A 23197-nucleotide genomic window follows, 5' to 3' on the forward strand; every position below is an offset into this window, starting at 1 on the left:
CTCTCTCTAGATACTTGTACTCAGAGGCATCCATTATATTTAAAACGGCAGTCTAACTTTGAGGTAAGTCATGTTTTGAAATAGTCTGTGATTTAATTTTTTTAACATGTCTATAATGGGGTAAGTCCTGGAACTGCAGGGCAGGAGGCAGAGAGTTTAGTGGATCTTCCATTTAGGAGGGGCTTGTGATGGCTATAGTTTTAATACTGCTCATGAATAGGGAAGTCACTTCCCCCTTGCCTATCTCCAGCTCTTTATCATTGTGTGCTCTTTTGGCTATTGGTAAATCATGCAATTCATCAATCTTATCCCTAGTGCAGTCCATTTTAGCCAAGGTTTTTGGTTTGGGTCTTATGGATCTCTAGAGATCTGGGACCAGTGAAGACAAGTTCTTTTGGTTTTGTGCTTGGAAGTTGTTGATTTACAATTTACTCTGCCTTCTAGTTCCCAAATCCTGCAATTCTCCTAGCTTTCCTGTGAAATTCAACTGATGGCTTGGTTTCTCTCTTAGTCAATTAATTGACTGAAAATTGAATAATGAAATCTCTTTTATTGCAATTGTAGTTTTGGACACCTGTAGGTGCCTGAAAGTAAGGCAATGATCACAAGAGTCTTTACTCATTTTCCCAGTTGGCTTTAAGATTCTTATTAATGGGGTTACTGGCTATGAAGCACCTTGAGTCTTAGATGATTCCTTTTTTTTTTTAGCGTACCAAAAAAGCGAGTGGCTGCAGAGTAAAAGGCTTACAGTAACCTACTGTTATCAGTCTAAGCTCCTTCTCCTTTATACTGTGCCAGCCAAGCAATGTGCTAATGTGGCAAGCGTTCAGCTGTAGCTCAGCAATACACCAACACAGGTGGATATACGCGAGTGCAGTAAATCAAAATCCATTGTCCATCATCTTTACAGTGTGTTCATTGGGGATTCAAAACCCATGTTGTCTACTCCTCGGTAGCCAGCAGGTTTCATGTCTAGGGCTAATTCATGTTTCTGTGTTTGCCAAATGTTCAAATGACCTGGTGACCAGCCACACCAGGACTACAGGTCATAATCGTACCAAGGTTGCCTTCTTGCCAGAAATATTGAGCCCAGAGTCAAGAAAATCCAAAGGCACCAGAAGAGCCAAGCGAGTGCGGCATGCTCTCCCAAAAGCCCTCGGTTGCCCCCCACCCTGCGAATCAGGCACAGGGTTCCCGGGCTCCGCAGCCACAGTAGCAACAGCTGTCACAGTTAATAATGTAGGAGTGTGGCAATACAGTTCAGAGGTGTAATTAGACCTACATTTCGGAGGGGCTGGTACTTAAAGCTGTGGAGGTCGAGACATGCTCAAAGCTAATGTTAGACCACCCCTTGGCAAAGCCAATACATCCGACTTTATTGCTCTAACACATGCACACAGCATTTGTAAATTCCTGTATCTTCATGGTTTTGCATACTTAAGCCATATCTATTGGCTTTGCCAGTGTATTTCCTGCTAAAATGAGCACTGCATGGGCTCAAAGAACGCCCACCAGACCTGGGAGCATCAGTTGCAGTGTCAGCTCCTGCGCTAAGGTGGAGGAGCGTTGCCCCACTACTCTGCGGCAGTAAACAAAAGGAAACAAAATGATATAAACAAACGCTAATATCATTTTATTTTGTCCTCCTGCTGCAGCAGCTTTGCTGAGGGGGTGGGTGGGGCTGCAGAGCAAGGGAGGAGTGGTTTGCTTCCTCCTAAGTGCGCAATGACTGTTTGGTCGGCCCTCTCGGGCCGCCCAAAACAGTAATGCGCAATTCCCTGTTCTCCATGCAAGATGTATTTCAGGCTGCGTGGAGAACATTTCCACCCCTACAGCCCATGGCTGAGTGCCGCGTCACAGCGCTCAGACCAATCACAATGCCACATTGCAGCATTGTGATTGGCTAATGGGAGGGAGCGTGGCTGCCTACTTCCTGTTCCTGGAGTCGGTCGCAGGAGAACAAGAGCAGAGACGAGGACCCGGCAGCAAAGTAAGTTTAAGTTAAATTTTTTTCTTTTTATTCCTGTGCTCCTCCCCACCATCACCCCCGCAAGCCTGCCCACCTCACCGCCCTTGAACTGTAACGGCCACCACTAATAAGTTGTCGGCAATGTCATTGGTACCAAGTAAGTCTCGACTCTGGTGTGCATGTCTGACACACAAAAAAAGCACAAAAGGTTCACTGGAAAGGTGTCTTTTTCAATGAAAAGTGAGACAAGGTGCATAATAAACAAATGCTTCAAAGATGTAAGTAGATGGATGTGAGGGGTCTCCTAAATAGCACAAAAAAGTGCTCCCACAGAGGCTGAGAAGTAGACTTATATGAACCCTAAAATAGTATGGAGCTTGTGCTGTGATGAAGAAAATCGTGGAGGGCTTCCATTTGGCTGTCACAAAATGAGGGGGGTTCACCATGACCTCTAAGGGGTGTCTACGGAGCATAATATGTGGGATGCATAGTAAATGTGTAAAAATATGCATGTATTGGTATTTATATAGCAGAGACCTAGCTGGGGATTAACACAGAGTTGCACATTATAGCAGGGCCAGACTGGGAACTACAACCGGCCCTGGCAGAGTGCTCGGCCACCCCCCTCCCCACTCGGGGGTCGGGGGGGTTGGAGGTGCCGCCGAGCTCTTTGCCAGGACCGGTTTTTAGCCGATTTTGGTACAGGGACGATTTTGCAGCTATGCTGCAAAAACGGCTCTGTAACAAAAACGGCCCCAGGGGACCAAAAACGGCCCCCACCTGTGCAGCGCACTGGGGGATTGCCCGGTGCCCGCTATGGCCAGTCCGGCCCTGCATTATAGAAGGCGACGTAAGATGATGCAAGAATGTGTACATCAGGTGGAGGCTTAAATCTATTTTTCACACACATTTACACTAGTGTCTTACACATTTACCTTTTAAGCACAGTGAGACTAAGTGATTTGCCCAGAACTAAACAATTGTTGGTCAAGTGCCATGCTGCATTCAAACTGAAGTCTAAAGGAAAACAAAAGAAAGTCCCTAAGTGAAAACACTAAACAGTGCCAGTGTGGATCTTGTGTTGGACACACAACTGTGCAAGCACAAAAATAAAGAGTTGCAATGGCTAAAAAAGGTAGTAAAAATCAATTAAATATATCAGAACAATCAGAAAAACAATACAAAGCTGATATAATCATAAATAAATGTATTCTGCATCAATCTGATGTGTACATAAACAAATTAATTGTATTTAGACAAATTTCTTTAAACAAAATATTTATATTGTAAATTTAAAAATATCTCCTAATAAAATGTTAAAAAGATTGGTGTACATGGTATATGAATTCCATATAAATATCATGTTAATGTACTCCACAAAGAAAACTACAAGTCGACTCAGCGTTTCGGAGAGATGTGATTTTTCACCTTCTTCAGGACAGAGTTTTCGTAAAAATAGTCAAATTAAGATATTCTTATAAAGAGGCTTGTTAAGTCACTCATTAAAAATGGAAAAGATCATTCGTAGTGTTCTATAAAAGAAATCTTTTAAATTTGGTAATATATCTTTTAAATTTGGGTTCATTGGAGCCACCGATGAATGTTATTTAAAATAGATTAAAAACCTGACCATTTTAATATTGGCCAGTTCATAGTTTAACCAGTGCGCCGTGACTTTGGTTGTCTTTTAATCGTCGTTTTTATAACTGATGATTATCAACTGGTCTGATTGTAAGGCAATAATATGTTAGAAGATGGAGAATCTGATAAAAATTCTGCGGCCTCCCTGCTCGCATGAAACGACCGTGAAGTCACGGCGCACTGGTTAAACTATGTTTTTTTTAGGGCAACAGCCTCCACACCCAACAGATCAAAGAGGGGCCAGTCACAGGGGCAGAGGGCGAGGACGTGCACGCCAGAATTTAAATACAACATGGCAACAATACTCCCCCAGAATAACACGCAGTCGAGGCATGACCCCCTATAAATGTCAGTGATAACAACATCGTGGTCAACCTTTCTGAACATACACTGACTGAGGACGAATTGAGAGTCCTCAATAAAAGCCTTGAGTATGTCCCTACTCCAAGGCATGATGGCTTTAAATTACGATGTGAAATATTTGGCCTCATGAGGAAAATAAAACTTAAAAAATTCTTTGAAGGGAAAGAACATGAAACTTTACCCATTTTTTCGACTAATTTGATATGCTCGTCTACCTTTTGTCCACCTATCAATTCAGTAGGCCCAGAGGTTCAAGTTTTTTAACAGAAAATACTACAAGATAATCTGGAGTAAAAGGAAACAAGAACGCCACATACCAATATGAGTAGCAGTGCCTGGAAAGACTTAAAGGCCTTACAAATTAACTCGGTCATCATCATCAAAATGGCAGATAAGGGCGGGCGGTGGTGGTGATAGACACGATAAACTATGAAGCCGAAGTAGCCAGACTACTGGAGAACCGCCAGAATTATAGACCGCTGGCTAGGGACCCCACAAAAGAATTGCAGGCCACAATAATCAATCTGGTCATGCAAGCCACAGAGAAGAAATGGGTGACGTACAAGGAGGTAAAATTTTTTATTAATCTTAAACCAAGGATGCCCGCATTCTATATTGTGCCCAAAATCCATGAAGTTCGACGACCACCGCCTGGGTGCCCTATAGTGGCAGGCATCCAATCATTGCTGGAGCCTCTCTCACAGTTCTCGGACTATTTTCTGAGAGAATGTGTAGTCACTCAACCCTCCTATGTTCAAGATACCACCGACGTGCTGCAAATATTGAATGATATGACCCATGATGAGCAAAATCAATTCATGGTCACAATAGACATTGAGTCTTTATACACTAGCATCCCCCAGGAAGCAATGCTGGTGGCAGCAGCGCGTGCCCTGGGGGAGTACGAGTGGTTCTATGACACACTACAAACATTCGTTTTGCAGTGTATAGAATTAGCACTGATGCAAAAAAAGTTTGCCTTTAAGGACCAGATGTACTTACAAGTCTCTGGTACCTCGATGGGGCAACATTTGCTCCTAGTCTGGCCTGCATTTATGTAGGTCAGTTTGAGGCACATTATATCAATCACGACACCAATCTCTTCCAGAGGAATATTGTCCTCTGGAAGAGATATATTGATGATGTGCTATGTATATGATCAGGTACCGAAACTCGCCTTAAAGAGTTCTTGGAGTGGTTGAATAATCTGGACAAATGTCTCAAGTTTACGTGGATGATCAGTAGAACTACAGCCACATACTTAGATCTTGACATTCGAGCAGTTAACAACAAGTTAGAGACGAGCGTACATCAAAAATCCACTGATAAAAATTTGCTCCTCCACTATCGGTCCTACCACCCAAGAGCCCTTCGGGACAATTTGCCGGTAGGCCAGTTTTTCAGGTACCGCCACAATTGCTCATCAGTCCAAAAATTCACTGAACAGGCCCATGAGCTCTCAATAAAATTGGAAACCCGAGCCTACCCCAAAAAAGTGATCAAACAGGCCAGAAAATGGGCGCTTAACACCCCGCGGACGGCTCTGCTTGAAAGAACACCTAAGACTCCGAGTGGCAGTATTCCAGTGGTCACTACTTTTGGACCACTTTCGACTAAAATACGGCAGATTATCAGAAGACATTGGCATCTGTTGAGCACGAAGATTATGAGGATGCCTCCACCCCGCTTTGCGTTCAAACGATCTGCCAATTTACGAGACAGTCTTGTCCATTCACAACCGAAGTCAGAAGTACGTGAGACCAATGTGCCACATGGACATTTTCCATGTGGGAGTTGTTCGGTCTGTGAACTGACAGTAACCACTAAAAGTGTGACTCTTGCAGGGAACAGAACGTGGTTTCTGAATAAGTTCAGTAATTGTAATACCACCAATGTCATCTACAGATTAACATGCCCGTATCAGTTGCATTATATAGGTCTCACGACTCGTGAAGTTAAAACCAGAATCCAAGAACATCTGAGCACTATACGCACAGGCAGATTGACAACCAAATTGGTACAACACTTCCAAGAGCTCAAGCACAAACCCTGTGACATCCAGTGGGTAGTGCTTGAAAGGGTACTGGGTGATAAATACAACATGGACAGTTGACTCAGCACCAGGGAGGCATGATGGATTTATCAAGAGAGAGTGGACCAAGACGGGCTGAATGACCTCCTTGAATGGGGTAGAGTTACTTTGTAAATCCATGTATGTGTAACTACATTACTTGCACGCTGACAGTGTGGTAGTAGACCCTATGTAATCACGAGCATGATAAAGTGGACACTTTTAAATGACAGCCATCTATGCACTGTTAGGGGGTTACCTTATTGCGCCCCTTTTGATCTACAGTGTATACCTTAGAATACATTTAGGATCTTAGTAGAAAAGCCATGGGTCTTGGTCCAGAAGAGTTTTAATAAAGGTGAGTGAATACACCATACTAACAGGACAGCCCCATATAGTAGAGTAAAGGCATACATGAGCCTTCATAAAGTTGAGTGAATACTCGAAATAGCCGGCATGTTTGTTGGCAGTTAAAACCATGAGAGTGTATGCGCACGTTTAGTGTGTTAATGCGGGTCCGTTCTAAACTAACACTATTACAACCCTGCCTTAGGATAGATATTCACTCCTGAATTTCCCGTCATAGATCGGATGTACAAAGGAGATATATAAATAATTTCTATTTTACTAACTGTCCCCCTAGTAATGTGGCAGACCATCTTTTTTGAGAATTTTAACAACATTTTGTATAATTTTTGCTCCAGAATAGCGTATTTATTTTCTGGGTACGACAAATCAAATATAATTTACACAGCAACGAGCTCCATGTAAAGATGGCCCCTCGTTGTAATAACATCACGCCAATAGAGTGGGTCACATGACCGACACCATCAGGTGGGACGCACGCAAGTACATCAGCGTCCTCCCCTACCGGCACTCTGTATGGGCTGAGTGACTACGAGGTACCGGCAGAATCACAGTAGGCGCGGCATTTTTGCATAAACTTTATGTGGCGACCCTAGCAGACAACATGGCTAGATTAAGGGGGGATACTAAGAAATTCCTGAGGTTGAAGGAGCCTTGGAGCCCAGGTGACTATACGTATGAAGGGAGTAGTTTCCAACTGCGCACGGTACCAGCATTAATAAGCGAGAGGGGTGTCACAACGTGAGACAGACTATTGACCCCTGGGTATTATATAGCTGTAAACATGAGCTTGTAAATAATGAAAAGAACGATGTATCAGCATCTTGGTAAAACACAAGCTTGAGACGTGTACCCTTCACAGCACTTGATAACTCTTTTAACACACTAGTCAGCGAAGTGAGTGTAACCCAAACATAAGTGAAGGAAGAAAGAGTGACACATAGACGAGATGCAAACAGATAACCGTATCAACCTATGTAGAGAAACAAAGTTCCCCCATATGTTTCTTAACAGTTTTTAACAGAGTTTGCATCAGTGTTTTCTAAAACTTCAATGATTGCTTTACACTACATAAACGAATGAGAGGCTCAGCCTTGATGTATGTGTTTTAACCAGTTGTCCAATATATTGTTTTGCAGACTGACGGTGGCAGTTGATGTGACTAATAGTGAGACAGTGACTTAGTGCGAACTCACTTAAACACGGGTACAGGTATGCCCACAAAGGGCTCTATCTGGGTAAATACTTAAGACACTCTGTGGTTTTTATACTAAGTTCTGCTTTGGAGAACTAATGAATGTATGCCAACTGAAAATGTTGCGTTGTTTCACAATTGTGTTTCCTTAGAATTCATAAAACAAGAACTCGAATGGTGCAGGGTAGAAAAATATAACCCACGCCCTGATAAAGTTGCCTTGAGTTTATCCCTGGGCAATGAAACATGTCAGCTTTTTAGGAGGGCTGACACACAGCACTAAATAAAAGTAGTGAAGCCAGTGTGTCGTAGCCCGGTTTTAATAGTGGGGTTACACTTGTAATTTCCTATACCCGAGCACCGGCGTTCACTCTTGCATTTCCTTTCTTTTATATTGGTTTTTGCACACCACACAATTTTCATTTAGGTCGGAGGTTGCTGATGTTGAGAACCTGAGGTAGTAGGCGAGTACCTTCCTACTTACCCCCATGGTGTTACTTCTGTGAGGCACTTCCTTTCGTTTTCACACATTTTTTCCTTACGTATCTCCTTCAGAGTTTATTCCCACAGGTGGGGAGGGAGAACATGGATAACACAAGGTTTGGAAACAACGCAACAAATTATAAAACATTATAGGTGACCCAGATCTGGTAAATACAGACGGTGCATTTTGGAACCGCTGTTCCTCGAGACAGTTCAGAAACGTGGTACGGATCTGTGGATGAGGTTCACAGTTTTTAGTAATCCAAAAATATTGTTGCAGGAAATTCCCCCTTCTCAGATGCTTTGTAATACCATAGCGGATTTCTTTGAACAAAAAGTGCAGGTTCTTACCAAAGATTTCCCCCTGCCTAACTCTCAGACTCCAGATGAAGGGAGCCTGGCAGGTACAGACATGGCCTGTATGAAGACTTTTCGGCCTATTGGGATGGAGGAAACCCGCCAGGCCATATTGTCGATCAAGTCGGGATCTCCTTTTGATCCTTGCCCCCCTATTCTTTTACAGGCCCCTGTGGACACAGTTAACCCCATTATCAACAATATTATAAACGTCTCACTGTGTACAGCAATGATTCCTACGAAGTGGAAACTTGCAGCGATAAAACCCTTACAGAAAAAACAACTGGCAGATCCTACTACTTTGACAAATCTCCGGCCTATTTTGCTTCTTCCTGTTCTACGCAAATTAATGGAAAGATTTGTGAATAGACAACTCACAAATTTTCTGGAGGAAAATAATGTCTGGCACCCGAATCAATCGGGTTTTAGAGCTCAGCACTCCAAAGAATCGGCTCTCCTGTTTACCACAGATAGCATACGCGCTGCTATGGATCAGGGAAAGAAGGCTGTTCTTATATTATTAGACCTGTCTGCAGCCTTCGATACGGTCTCACATGCCATCCTTATAGATCGTTTAGTAACATCTGGTATAGCAGGAGACGTATTGGAGTGGATCAAAACCTTCCTGAGTGACAGGCGTCAAGTGGTCACTCTTGGATATTTTTGTTCAGAAGAAAAAGCCTTCACGTCAGGAGTACCCCAGGGATCTAGCCTGAGCCAGACGCTCTTTAATGTTTACACAGCCCCCCTGATTAGGCTGATATTTTCCTTTAAGATTGATTTTATCTCTTATGTGGACGATACGCAGCTTATTCTAGTCCTGGACAACGATACTAAGGACGGGGAAGAAAATCTTAAGAACTGCCTCTCAGCCACCTTTGAGTGGATGAGGAGGAACCATCTGAAATGTAACTTGGGAAAAACTGAAATTTTGCCGTTGGGCCCACAAAATTACTTTGTTCCTTAACAATGGTGGCCTGAAGATGCGGAGGTGCCTCCAAACACGATTAATGCAGCACGAAATCTAGGCATTAAGTTTGAGAAATTTTTTGATTTGCTTCCAGCCGGAAAAATGATGGCGGTAGCTCTTATAACATCGAGACTCGACTACTGCAACGGCCTGTATGCGGGAACGAACAAGGTAGTCAACCACTGGTTGCAGATGGTACCGAAGCAGCGGCCTGGCTTGTGCTGAAGTGGTCTAGGAAATCTTGGCCTTCAGCTGCATTGGACACTCTCCACTGGCTACCAATTCACAAGCGGGTACTGTTTAAAGTCCTAGTGATCACCTTTAGGGATTTTCACTTACGAGGGACAAAATACCTACAAAAGAGGTTCTTGTGTTATCATCCATCAAGCAACCTTAGATCGTCTAATGCGAATTTGCTGGCCATCCCTACCTTTAGACTCATCTCTAAAGGAGGGAAATCCCTGGCCGTTCTATGATCAAAAGCTTGGAATAAACTCCCCCTCCATCTCCGTTCTATCGTTTTGGAATCAGTGTTCAGGAAATCACTGAAGACTTGGATCTTTAGCCTTCCTGATACGTGCTGTAAAGCTTTAATATGAGTATCCTGGCCTTACTAATGAAAGCAGCCTGACCAGACCTTTTATCTTTTCTGGTCTTCAGCGTCAAGATGCTCCCTGGAGTGATAGTCGCGCTCTATAAAAACTTACTTACATTACATTACATTACTGTGTGAGCAGGTCCTTTTGTTGTGTACTAAACTATGAATTGGCCAATATTTAAACGGTCATGCAGCTATCAATGGGCAATGAACAGAAGGGGGATGTTTGTTTTGTTTACCTGTAACACATACATTCTTAACAAAATAATGGGCAATGGTGAGGTCAGTAAATGTATGCAATTCTGTGATTGCTGAGTTTATCACATAATTATGGATTTACTGGATGTGCCACATAATTTCCAAAATGTGTATAATTCACTAACAATATTGTTTCTAACTCAAATGGGTGGAAATAATACTACCAGAGAATGTGGCACATATTTTTCATTTTTTGTTGCATAATTTAGATCACCTTGAGCATAATGTAGTCTTCAATGTCGCATAATCCTACTAGCCAAGATAATGTTAAAATTATGTAGAGTTGTTTGGGGGTTAAAAAGACAAATTCCCTTTTCATAGGCAACCATTACATATTTTCCATAATTTATGGTTCGTAGTAATACATGCGTTTTTAGACTACTGCTTTTTCTGTAATGAAGGTACTAAAATGTGCACTTGCACTCAGTCACAACTATGAATGAAAGATGGTTGGACAAAGATACTGAGATTTAAATTCACCCTCACTGCATCGTAATTTTATCATTGAAAGTCATGTTTGCAGCTATGTTTGTAAAGGACCATTAGTTTTGCAAAATTAGATTTATTATTGTTATGGTGAGCATCACTTCTGCAGGATTAGACTGAGATGAAGAACTGGGTGTAGACTCATGCATGTGTTAGCTGCAACCCTTTTGCCCGGCTCCTGTAGCTCCAGCCGGTGCACAATGTATGCACGTGAGAAGACCTTAAAGAATCTATTACTAAGGAAGGACTCAAACCACTCAAGCTTTTCAAAGTACAAGGGGACCCAACGGATAGCTAAGTACCATGGGTATAACTACGTTATAAGGAACAAAGGTCACTTAGCTTATTTAAGATTCAAACTGATGCAGTATAGGTACACAATGGAAGCTATACGAGTATCAAGTTTCCAGACCCAGCCGGGAAAGGAGTTTATTTTCTGGAGGCAATATCCAATCTTACAATATAAACAGTATAACTTGACACAAGCCTGTGCCGTACAAACCAGAAGGAAAAAAACAAGGATAGCGTAAAAGTGAAAGGGGTGTCTTTCAGGCAAAGGAAAAGGAGCAAGGACAGGGTACTGTAACTGGAGTTGGGTGTACACAATCACAATTGAAAATAATACAAGTGTAACCCCACTCATGGGTGTCGACGTTTCGATCCCTTAGCTCGACTAAATACACGGGATCATCATCAGGACTTTTGTAATAGACAAAAACATGCCTGAATGTAGTCAATAACGCCTCAATGAGGTGAAGAAAATAATCTCTAACGGTTAACGGTCCTTCTCTTCAAAATATGGCTAAGCATCAGGCACCGACCGAGCAGCCCCACGAGAGACGCGCCCACATCCAGACGTGCGTCCCTAACGCCACATTGTTGGCGCCCGACATGCACGGCCATCGCTGCCTGCATTGTTAAAACTACTCCGTGTTTACATACAGAGTGAACTAAGAGCTGCTACCCTCTGCAGTTGAAAACGGACCTCGAGCTACCTGTAAACGCAGGAACTTTCCACCGGACCCCCTTTAATGCTCTACATCACGTGTATCTATGTGCACCATTGCCATATTTTGAAGAGAAGGACCGTTAACCGTTAGAGATTATTTTCTTCACCTCATTGAGGCGTTATTGACTACATTCAGGCATGTTTTTGTCTATTACAAAAGTCCTGATGATGATCCCGTGTATTTAGTCGAGCTAAGGGATCGAAACGTCGACACCCATGAGTGGGGTTACACTTGTATTATTTTCAATTGTGATTGTGTACACCCAACTCCAGGCGATACTGATATTAATTTTTAACTCTTTACAGTACCCTGTCCTTGCTCCTTTTCCTTTGCCTGAAAGACACCCCTTTCACTTTTACGCTATCCTTGTTTTTTTCCTTCTGGTTTGTACGGCACAGGCTTGTGTCAAGTTATACTGTTTATATTGTAAGATTGGATATTGCCTCCAGAAAATAAACTCCTTTCCCGGCTGGGTCTGGAAACTTGATACTCGTATAGCTTCCATTGTGTACCTATACTGCATCAGTTTGAATCTTAAATAAGCTAAGTGACCTTTGTTCCTTATAACGTAGTCAAACCACTCAAGGGCCTTGCCTGTGACTCCAATTCTCTCTAGACGGGCTAGGAGGACACGGTGGTTGATCGTGTCAAAGGTGGCGCTGAGATCCAGGAGGATAATGGCCGCGCTGCCACCTGCGTCCAGAATCCTCCTGGATACCTCGACCACCCTCAACAAAGCTGTTTCGGTTCCCTGTCCCTTTCGGAAGCCCGTTTGGGTGGGGTGTAGCAGGATATGGGACTCCAAATAGGATGCCAGTTGTTTATTCACCACATTTATGATGCCTCGCTGCTGTGTTTTTAAGCAGAATAAATGGGCTCACGTGAAGCTCCTGTTCTTTAGAAGTACTGGTGGCTGAGACAGCTTCAAAGGGACAATTGTTTCACTGTCCATTACAGCAGGAACTGGCTGACGTGCCGTGCCTGCTGAAGTAATGAGCCATTCACAGAGTATGAGCATGCGTGGTGTGCCAAGTGTTAGCCCCGCCCCTCCTGTGAACAATCTTTTTAAGCACTCTGGTTCTGCTAATGGATTGAGAGGTATCAGGATGAGAATGAGCCAGGGATTTTTACATCACATGCCAACATTTTAAAATCAAAACTCTCTGCTGAGAAGAAAGTAAATATCAAAATGACAACACCTAATATAAAAAATTGGCAAATGTGACAATAAACAGGAATGGAGCAACTCAAAACTGGAGCGCTCGTGTTAAATGTGGTAAATGTGATGATGTACAGGAACGGAGCTTGGAGCGGCATTTGACCCAGTAAACATGCTAATAAACATTCTCCTCTTTGTGCCAATCTAACGCCTGCGATTCAGTGACATTAGTTTTTGCCCCTGCCTCAGATTTACAGATCCTTGTAAATATGGCGCTGCTTGAAAAAGCAATGGGTGCTGTGGTGGAACGCCCACAGCAACACCCATGGCACGCCCCTTTCACGCACATACCTGCATGAAAGAGGACAATATTTACAAAGATGCATTAAGCCACTCAAAGTTGGTTAATCCGGTTTTGTAAATATGAAGCATGACATTGCGCCACCGGAACGTCAGAAAAAGTGACGTTCCGGGGGCCCAATACCCTTGTAAATATGCCAGTGACTCTGAAAGACAAACCTCTTTTTGGTATTGATCCTGGTTACTTGTTCCTAGTTTTATTCTTTAGTGTCCTAGCAGTAATCTGAGATCAGCCAGGAAGCATCTCTTCGCCCTCCCACACGCTATCAGGAAAAAAGCAGACAGACCATTCCCAGTTATTGCCAGCAGCTTGTGAAAAACCCTTGAGGAGGCCTTTGTCAAATTCATCTACTGCTTCCATTTCGAAATGTCTTCGAGACTCTCCAAGAACTCAAACCAGAACCTGGGCTTCTATGGGACTTCACAAGGGCAAATTATCAAGCCCCTTATCGCCGCTTTAGTGGCAGTTTCCTGCAGCCAAAGCGGCAATAATGTTATCGCCGTTCCTTGATAATACGGCCCTTGTTTCAATAATTCTTCCCTCCTGGGACAGAGCCTAGGCACCCTCTAAACAGTTTTGTCGCCATAGAAATGTTTGCGTGAATGACTGATCGTTCACGGCGAACTCATCTGAATAAATAAGGGGCATATTATCAAGAACAGCGTTAAAATTATTGCTGCTTTAAAGGAAACTGCCGCTAAAGCGGCGATAATGAGCTTGGTAATATGCCCTTGTGAATTCCCATAGACGCCCATATTCCGGTGTGAACATGACTTCTATGGGAATTCACAAGGGCATATTATCAAGCCCATTATCGCCGCTAAAACCGAGATAATTTTAACAAGGTTATTGCTAATATGCCCCCTATGAGTTTATTAAAACAAATCGAAAACAAAACGTGGTAGAAAATACAGGAACATAAATTTTAGTATTTGGAAGCAGCCCGATATTGCTTCTCAAAATCGCAATACAATAGAATAATCATAAGCATACGTACATATTGAATGTCACAAAGGATCACGAGAGCTCGGTATATTACATCAAGAAAAAACTACTTAATATAATAACATGTCTATGGTTGTATATTGTGTACGACTTTTTAGAAAATAGAGTAAAGTGCGATTTTCTAAATAGTAGATAGAGATTATTTACGTGAATTACGAATTGGCGCATCGTAACTGATAACGAGTAATGTTTCTGGTAATTTGAATTATTTGTGTTTACAAAAGCATTGAGAATGTGAAAAAAGCCACAATGCACGCTTTCATTGGGACATAGTCATGTACTGGTACGTACATTAATTTTGATAAATTGAAATACCAATTTAAAGGAAACATTGATACACAAGGGTACATCGGAAAGAGTTAATTGTTTACATTGCAGAGCACTCGTTTTCCGCCAGATGATATTTCCTGCCAACTTCACCTGATTGAGACTGCGTATTTAAGAGAATTAGAGTGAAAAAGTAACACTGATATAGCCAACTTCCATGTTCACAAAAAATAAAATATGCATTATGCGACCAATATCGAATCATTTTATTTTGAAAATAGAAAAACAGTTTGCACCAAAATGAAAATCCCGTCCAGCTCAACCCTTAATCGACCAGCACCTATCGCTGTAATAGGAAGGATAAAGGAAAAGTGTCAATTACAAGGAACCGTTAGATGGCAGTAGAGGGCAAGGAACAAGTTGAGCCCAGATTATCCAATCTTCTCTGGAGGGAAGATTCGATGTCATGATTTGATGATATATTTAGACCTATGTGTTCAAAACGAGAAAGGGTTCAACCTAGAAAATATAACAGCTGAACACCAAGTGTGATAGAGATGTTGTAAAAAAATTATGTTCTTTATGACCATGGTGTTGACGTCTTATGTGTTTTGTATTCATTTTGTGGAAGTTTCATTTTGCTGGTGCATTGTTCACCGAGGCTGAAGGGGAGAGCCAGGAGCCCTAGTGTAGGAGTGAGTGACCAGTGATAAGAGAAGAAGAGGCTAGGGATAAACGTGATTACATCTCTCTCTCTCTCTCTCTCTCTCTCTCTCTCTCCCCCCCCCCACCCCCCCCCCCTGTATCTAGGTTCCTGCAAGGCTCTAGCCTACTTAACACATAGTTGTATCTTTACTTGAAGAGAGGTTCAAGGGAGTGCTTTCTCAATAATGCCCTCTTTACAAAGTGCAATTTATAAAATTAGACGACACCACAAATTACAAGAACCTGGAATAGTAAAAAATGTTGCACAAAAACACTGGTTCATTGAGACAAATAAGTTGCAGAAATGTTTCTTCTTTTTTTTGTAAGCATTGGATCATAATAAATGTTTATATAAAAAAACGTTTTTCCCTGCAAAGAACAAATGAATTGCAGTACTGTCCTGCCTCACACTTGCCTATGATATAGTGTTTACTACTGGGTCCCAAAGTAAAAAATATAGGACCCTTTGATGTTTAAAAAAAAACATTCCTGCACCTATTGGCTTCAATGAATCACTGTTTTTTGCAACATACTCTTTACAAAGGGCAGCCAGGAGTGCAAGGATTAAAGGCACATATATAATTAATTCTTACAGGACAGTGTGGTGATCGAACATCAACCTGGGTAGGTAAAAAATACTGGGGTCCCAAAACGAAACTTAGAAACAGTAGCTGAGGATGTGTTCAAGTGTTTTGTGCTCTGTGCTCTGAATGTATGTTGGAAGATACTCTGTGTGCCCTATAAATACAAGGCATAATCAGGAAAGCAAGAACAGATTCATAAAAAACACTATGAAGTACTCCCCTAAACATCGCCCACAGTAAACCAGGAGAAGCCGGACTATGCCAGCCCCTGGGTGACCAGGAATCTGCGTGAGTGAAAAGCTCATGAAGAATTAACCCACTTAACTAGAACTTTAGGTCTGAATCTGCCACAGCAATGACAGGGATCAGGAGCTCTGTATCTCAACGTGACACTGATTATGGGGAAGTAACAAGCAGCCTAAGACTCCCTTAAAAACTCTCCCTTAAAAACCTTAAGCGATTAACTTGAATATGAGAAGTAAAACAAAGGGGCTTGGAACGCAAACGGCGCAAACTGTGCATAGCAACATAGGAAACCCATCAGCTGCTGCTACAAGGTGATTTTGAAGACACAAACTCTGATTTAAATGTCACTCTGCATCTACTGCCCGGAGGTTTAACACCTATCCAGTGCTCTTCCTATTGTGCACTAGAAGGGAGGAACAGAATCTACCCCAGGCACAGCCTGGAAATGCCTTCCCAGTTCCCAATGGCTTGGGCAGGCCAACCGCCAAGGCTTGGACAGAACAGGATGCCATTTTGTCGGTACATTGTGGGGCTTATAGCTCCTCCTTCCAGGTAAGTATGACAACCATGAGGAATCTTGAACCCTGGAACATAGGACAGTGACTCCACACAAAGGGCCTCTAATCGCCAGCACTTGAGGAGACCCAGTTTGTAAAAGAAGCAAAGAAAGGACTGGAGAAAGTGAGATGCACAGATGTAAGAGTCAAGTCTCTGGACCCGTCAGATGCATAATACCCTTAGTGCTGATATAGGCAAACTCCCCAAGCATGAAGAACATAGCATGCATTTGTTGGAAAACATTTTGCTGTAGGTTTATTTCATACACCAAATATATGCCAACGTAGTGGGTTAACTTACGGGCGATCCAAGGGCAGGCAGTGGTGACTAACCTAAGCTGCCCTGCCCACCTGATGAGCCAACTACACTGTGGCCAGCCCAATCGGTGCTACCATTTTGTGGGGATTATCCCCCTTAAATTCCTTTACTCACACCTTTTGAGGGGCAGAGCGTGTCAAGGCAAGCCCCCGGTTGCTCAGGCTTACAACCATCGGAAGGACTAGCGGGATGCCATCATCTTCCCCCAGGGTCCTGCGGTAAAGACACCTGGTGTTATTTGCACCCCTACTGTGCTTCTGCAGAAGGTACCCCTATATACCATTCAGCCTCTGGATCACCCTGTAACTCCGCCACAGCTCTGGATGTGGCAGTCGTCACATCCAGAGCCCACCACCAAGGCAGGCAACATTCTTCACGTAGAACCTGCTGTTACCAGAGCTTCGGGCAAGTCCAACAAGAACAAGTCCATGCCCACCTATGGCAGGTAACTTTGTCCTCCTCCAAGTACCCCAGGGTGTTGGCATGTATCAGTCAATGTCTAATGTCAACATGGGCCTTCTGATAAGGGGTTGGCTAAGCCCTGTATGTACCCCTCACTGACGAAGGCCCCAATTTCAGGATTGGCTGTTAAGCATAGTGGAGTTTACTGCCAAGGCCATCAGTATATTTGTTAACAAGTTATTGTTTGTGGCTCACCAATTCCAATATCTCTACCCACTGACCTCCAATTGTATGGGAGTACAATGCCTGCAAGAAATATCACCCCATGGACAATTTAAAACTACTGCTCTTTTTCTTAGCCCCTTCGATACTCATGACGGAACAGTTCCATCATGAGCGTCGGTTGGCCTGTGCTCATGACGGAACCGTTCCGTCATGTGTCCATAAGCCCAATGGAACGTTCAGCACAGTGCACAATTTTTGGGATTCAGGGTCAGTTTTTAGTTTTTGGGTAAAGGAGTATTTTTGGGGTTCAGGGTCAGTTTTTAGTTTTTGGGTAAAGGGGTATTTTTGGGGTTCAGGGTCAGTTTTTAGTTTTTGGGTAAAGGGGTATTTTTGGGGTTCAGGGTCAGTTTTTGGTTTTTGGGTAAAGGGGTATTTTTGGGGTTCAGGGTCAGTTTTTGGTTTTTGGGTAAAGGGGTATTTTTGGGGTTCAGGGTCAGTTTTTAGTTTTTGGGTAAAGGGATATTTTTGGGGTTCAGGGTCAGCTTTTAGTTTTTGGGTAAAGGGGTATTTTTGGGGTTCAGGGTCAGTTTTTAGTTTTTGGGTAAAGAGGTATTTTTGGGGTTCAGGGTCAGTTTTTAGTTTTTGGGTAAAGGGGTATTTTTGGGGTTCAGGGTCAGTTTTTAGTTTTTGGGTAAAGGGGTATTTATGGGGTTCAGGGTCAGTTTTGGGATTTTGGGTATAGGGGTATTTTTGGGGTTGAGGGTCAGTTTTGGGTTTTTGGGGTACAGGGGTACAGGGTATAAATAAATTAAAAATAATTTTAAATTAAATTAATTAAATGAAATGAAATGAAATTAAATTACATTAAATTATATTTTTTTCAATTAATTTACGATTATAAAATTAATATATATTTGCCAATACTTACGTTGTAATGGTATGCGTTGTAAAGGTACCTGCGTTGTAAAAAAATGCGTTGTAAATACATGCGTTGTAAAAGTTTTTACGTTGTAAAAGTTCCGTTGAAATGGTATGTCGTTGTAAATGTAGGCGTTGTAACGACACCAATCCGTAACTGTGAATCGGTAAAATTCAATTGCTAAATGCAGTCTTGATGCATGTGCCCCTTGGCCTCTGGGTGCTGGCCCCAAACCACTTTGTGGAGTAAGCCTTGACTGCTTCAACACAGCTACCACTGGAGAGTTGATTGAACTAAGGGAGGACTGTAGAGCCTTTGCAAGCATGGAGAGGACCGATAAAAAACACAGCAGTTGTGCTGCCTGGTGCCCCCACTGGCCTGGGACTTGGAGAAAAAGACTGACAGTCAGCTCGCTATTGGGCTGGCGAAATGTCTAACACCAGGCAGCAACCTATTAGAGTTAAAAAAAAACAACACTGGATGAAATAGACTCATTAAGTACCACAACCATCAAGTGGGAGGCAGAGGACATATGAGAATCCATCTTCAACAGCTGTGAATTACCAGCAAGGGAAGTTGAAACAGAGCTAGGACGTTACTCCCAACCTGCAGGTCTGGCAGAATCAATATTGTCTTGCGATCCCATTTACCATAAACCGCCAAGATACACGGGTACACCAGCAGCCAGACACCCTGAAAATTCTGCACACTTGAGCATAAAACCACTGCTGTCAGGTGTGTCCATGTTATGGGTGACCCCTGCAAGCAGTCCTGTTTTTTCAGCAACTGCACACTGCCGGCTGGTTTGAAGTTGATATTATAGTTTTAAAAGCAAAATAAAAAGTTATGGGATACAACGTGATATTGGTAAAATATCCAAGACTAGCTCAAGGCAGTGCTTAATTTGAGCCGGTTGTTCCCGGTGCTCAACATCGGCACTTAATCCTCCACACTGGCGCTTTTCATGAGCACCAGTTAAGGACACCTTCCTTTATGGTAGGGATGGGGAGATTAAGTGATTCGCCCAGAATCACAGGATGATGAGCCCACACCAAGACTTGAATCTGGTTCCCCAGCTCTGAAGCCAGCGGCTCTGGCCATACCGCCACACCCTCACCCTAATTTCATGGTTAGTAGTTGGTCTTGTTTTAGGCAGTTCTAACAGGAGAAATGAGCTGGTGCAAGCTGCCCCCTCATGAGAGCCCCAGCACTTATTTGTTTACAAAATAACTACTGACTAAAGGTACCACATGTAACAAGGGGCCACTTAACGGGTGTGTCTTCGACCACTTCTAAAGGGGCTGTCTGTTTTGCACTGCTGCCCTGTCTTGAATTGCTCGCTATGTGGAAGACATGTTCTGTTTTTGATTGTGATCCAGCGGGTCTAAAGAAATTTTGTCTCATATGTTTAAACTCTACACCACGATACTCACCATTATTTATAAAATTAACACTAGGCCCATTTTTTTGTATTTTGACCTACTGAATCATATGACCTAATTAATCAATATAGCTAAAACTTTAATTAAGTCACATAAATAGGCAATGGATTAACTAATGGTAACTCAAAGAAATAATCAAAACCTGCTTGTCATTTCAAAATCTATTTTATTCATTTTATTTCAAAGCAAAAGCATTTAAGCATTTCTCTTTTATTAGCAATTTTTATTTCAGCAAATTAATTCATTATAGGCACAACAGATTAGCAAGTTCGAAGAACCAACATCAGCATGAGCAAAAGCTCAAATAGTTAAAATTTATTTTACATCAAAAACCTATTTCCCTATTTCCCTAACTTAGCTAAAGGAAACCCCTGTAAGTAAAGAAAAATCTCTAAGTCTTACGCAAAAGGGAAATCTGGCAGCGTCTCTGGAGCACAGGATCGATCGAACAGTGCTCATAGCAAGGAGGCAATTCTTATAGTTTTTTCCTATCTAAAACTAACTAAAAGAATACAAATATTCGAGCAGAACAAGATTTCATTGGTCAACGAATGTCTTCCGATGCGGTCATCCGACTCTCGCATAGCCAGAGTCACGTTTTTTCAAAAGTGCCATTATCTATTAATTTAATGTCACCTGCAGCTTCCGAGGAAAGTTACATTTGACAAATACCAATACTTCCTTCGTCCGCTCAAGCTTTTTCCGCTGCCAAACGACAAGTACGGCCTTGACCATGAAGCAATCTGAACCAAATGTCCTAAGCTTCCACACAGCCTTTGTTTGCACGCCTTTCTTTAAGAATTAATGTAGAAAAACATTTTCACATTCCAGCGTAGCTGTGCAAGGCCCACTTTGGCTAAGCTTTTCGGACGTCCATTTTAGAAGTAGGCCACAAGCCTTTTTGCGTGAGGGTGAGTCTAGTATGCAAGGAAACACAAGACAATAATTAATTCAAGAAATAATAATTATTCTGTTACCAACCCCTTCTACTAAGATTAACCCATAAGCTATGTTACCTAGTTTTGCATACAAACAAATAAACAAACACAGACACATGAGACAACAATACGAAAACAAATGCACATTTAAAAGAATGCTCGTTCTATTATTTTCAAAGACAGCTGCAGTTAATAAATAACAAAACAAGAGACAAAGTAAATATATTATTCGAAGCAAAATGACAAACATGACAAGAGCACAAATGGTTATATCCGCGTGCTGGTGATGGTGTATACTACTCTAGGTTGAGTCAGTAAACATGCAAATCATGCGACACACATTAGTAAGAATAAAAATCATGAGAGTTTCATTTGTCACAAACTCTTCAGAAATAAATCTGAAAGTCCGATCCATCAACTCCCTCCTCTGGTGATTTTAAAATCACCAAACAAAATCCAAAAATGTATACTAAATTTTTACATTTATAAATGTCATATAATGATTTCTCTCAGTATTAGTAAGTCTAAACTCCTGTCCCATCAGTCTGTCTCTGTCTGGAACTATCATTTTGAGTCCTACGGAACTCATCCATTTCTATCTACTTCTCTTGAGCTTTTCTGAGTTTATAAATTCTTTTCTTTTCCTTCACATGCTTCTTTCCTTTGTGAATCATGCAACTGATTTTTAACAGAAGTGTCACTATAACAATAACTATAACAGGATAGAGTACTTTGCCAATGATTGAACTGCCAATGTCAGCAAACCATTCCTTGATTGCCCTAAATCTTTTTGGCAAACGTTCAGAAAAACTGCCATCTTCCATAGGTTCTATTTCAGTATGAAATTCCTTAATATTCTTAATTAATGATTCAATATTCTGGCTTTTTTCTGGGATAAACTGGAAAAACTTTCTCTTTTCATCCTATTCAGGTGTTTGCCAATTTCAAATGATCCTTCTTCATTTCTGTCAACATGGAAAATTTTAGGAAAGACAAGACCAAGGTTACATGTGCCATACCAATGGTCAGGAAGACTGAAATATGTTTTATTACCACAGACAAAATAAATCCCTGGGAAAATTGGGTCTTTGCCGCCTTTAAATCCACAACCCCCAATAATTCGATAAGTGTCTTCCATTGACTAGCTCCAACAAAATAGTTATCATAGAGCATATTATCTCTTCTGATACAAAGCTTTCCACTAACTGGTTCATCTATATGGATGGCAGCAAATCTGTTTTCACCATTAAGTTTCTTATCTTCTATCTGCCAAAATTTTGATTTAGTTTGTTTCAGCATTTCATTCCTCTTATAAATTGCTCTTCTCTCCTCCACCTGATCAAGGAAAGATTTTTCTTCAACCCTCATTTCACAAGTTAAATTATTCTTAAATGCATATTCATAAGTTAATTAGTTTGTAACCAGGAAAAATTCCCTCATTTGCTTGGCAGGCTTAACTTTGTTAAGACTGTTCACAACTTTCAAATTAGCAAAGATCTCATCATAGTCTGAATAATAGTATTCCAGACGACCAGTTTGATAGAACAAGCTCGATATAACACAACATGTTATTCCATAAGTAAGGGGAAGCATATTGTACTTAACCCCTTCAGAAACAGAAGTAGGAAGCTTAACACATACGTAACAATCCTTAACATCCATGACTCTAACATATTCTGAAAGTAGTCTGGAAAATGAATTAGTAACTAACTGATCTGTCCTGATGAACATCTGGTTTATGCTCAATGATTCTGTTAGTTTTGCCTGCAACATCATGATCAACTTGTTTTGATTCAGCTTTGCTTGTTATATTTACTCTAAAATGTTCCTTGTCAATTCCAAAAGGGAAAATGACTGCTACAATTACCCAAACTAAAATAATCATAAAAACACAAATAGAAGACATTTTACAACATCTTTTAAAAATTGCACACCTAGAATTATCAGCGTTAGGCATTTTGCTCAATAAAACAAAAATGTAAAAATTTTACAGAATTAGTATGTATAACTGTATAACTATATAACACACCCTCCTCCATAACCATACTGACTATCAGTCACAATGGTAACTTTTTTTCCTTCAGCTTTTTCACAGGCACGAATTAAAGCAACCAATTCTGCTATTTGTGCTGACCGAATTCCTTCAAGAGTTGAACCTTCAACTATTTCAGAAACTGTATAGATTGCATATGCTGCTCTCAGGATGCCCTCATCTTTTCTTAAACAAGAGCTATCCACAAAGTAAACAATATCTGACTCTGGTAAAGGTACATCTTTAATGTCCTTCCTGAGTTTAGTGCA

The sequence above is a fragment of the Lissotriton vulgaris genome, chromosome 4_1 (genome assembly GCF_964263255.1).
Source record: "Lissotriton vulgaris chromosome 4_1, aLisVul1.2, whole genome shotgun sequence".
NCBI lineage: Eukaryota > Metazoa > Chordata > Amphibia > Caudata > Salamandridae > Lissotriton > Lissotriton vulgaris.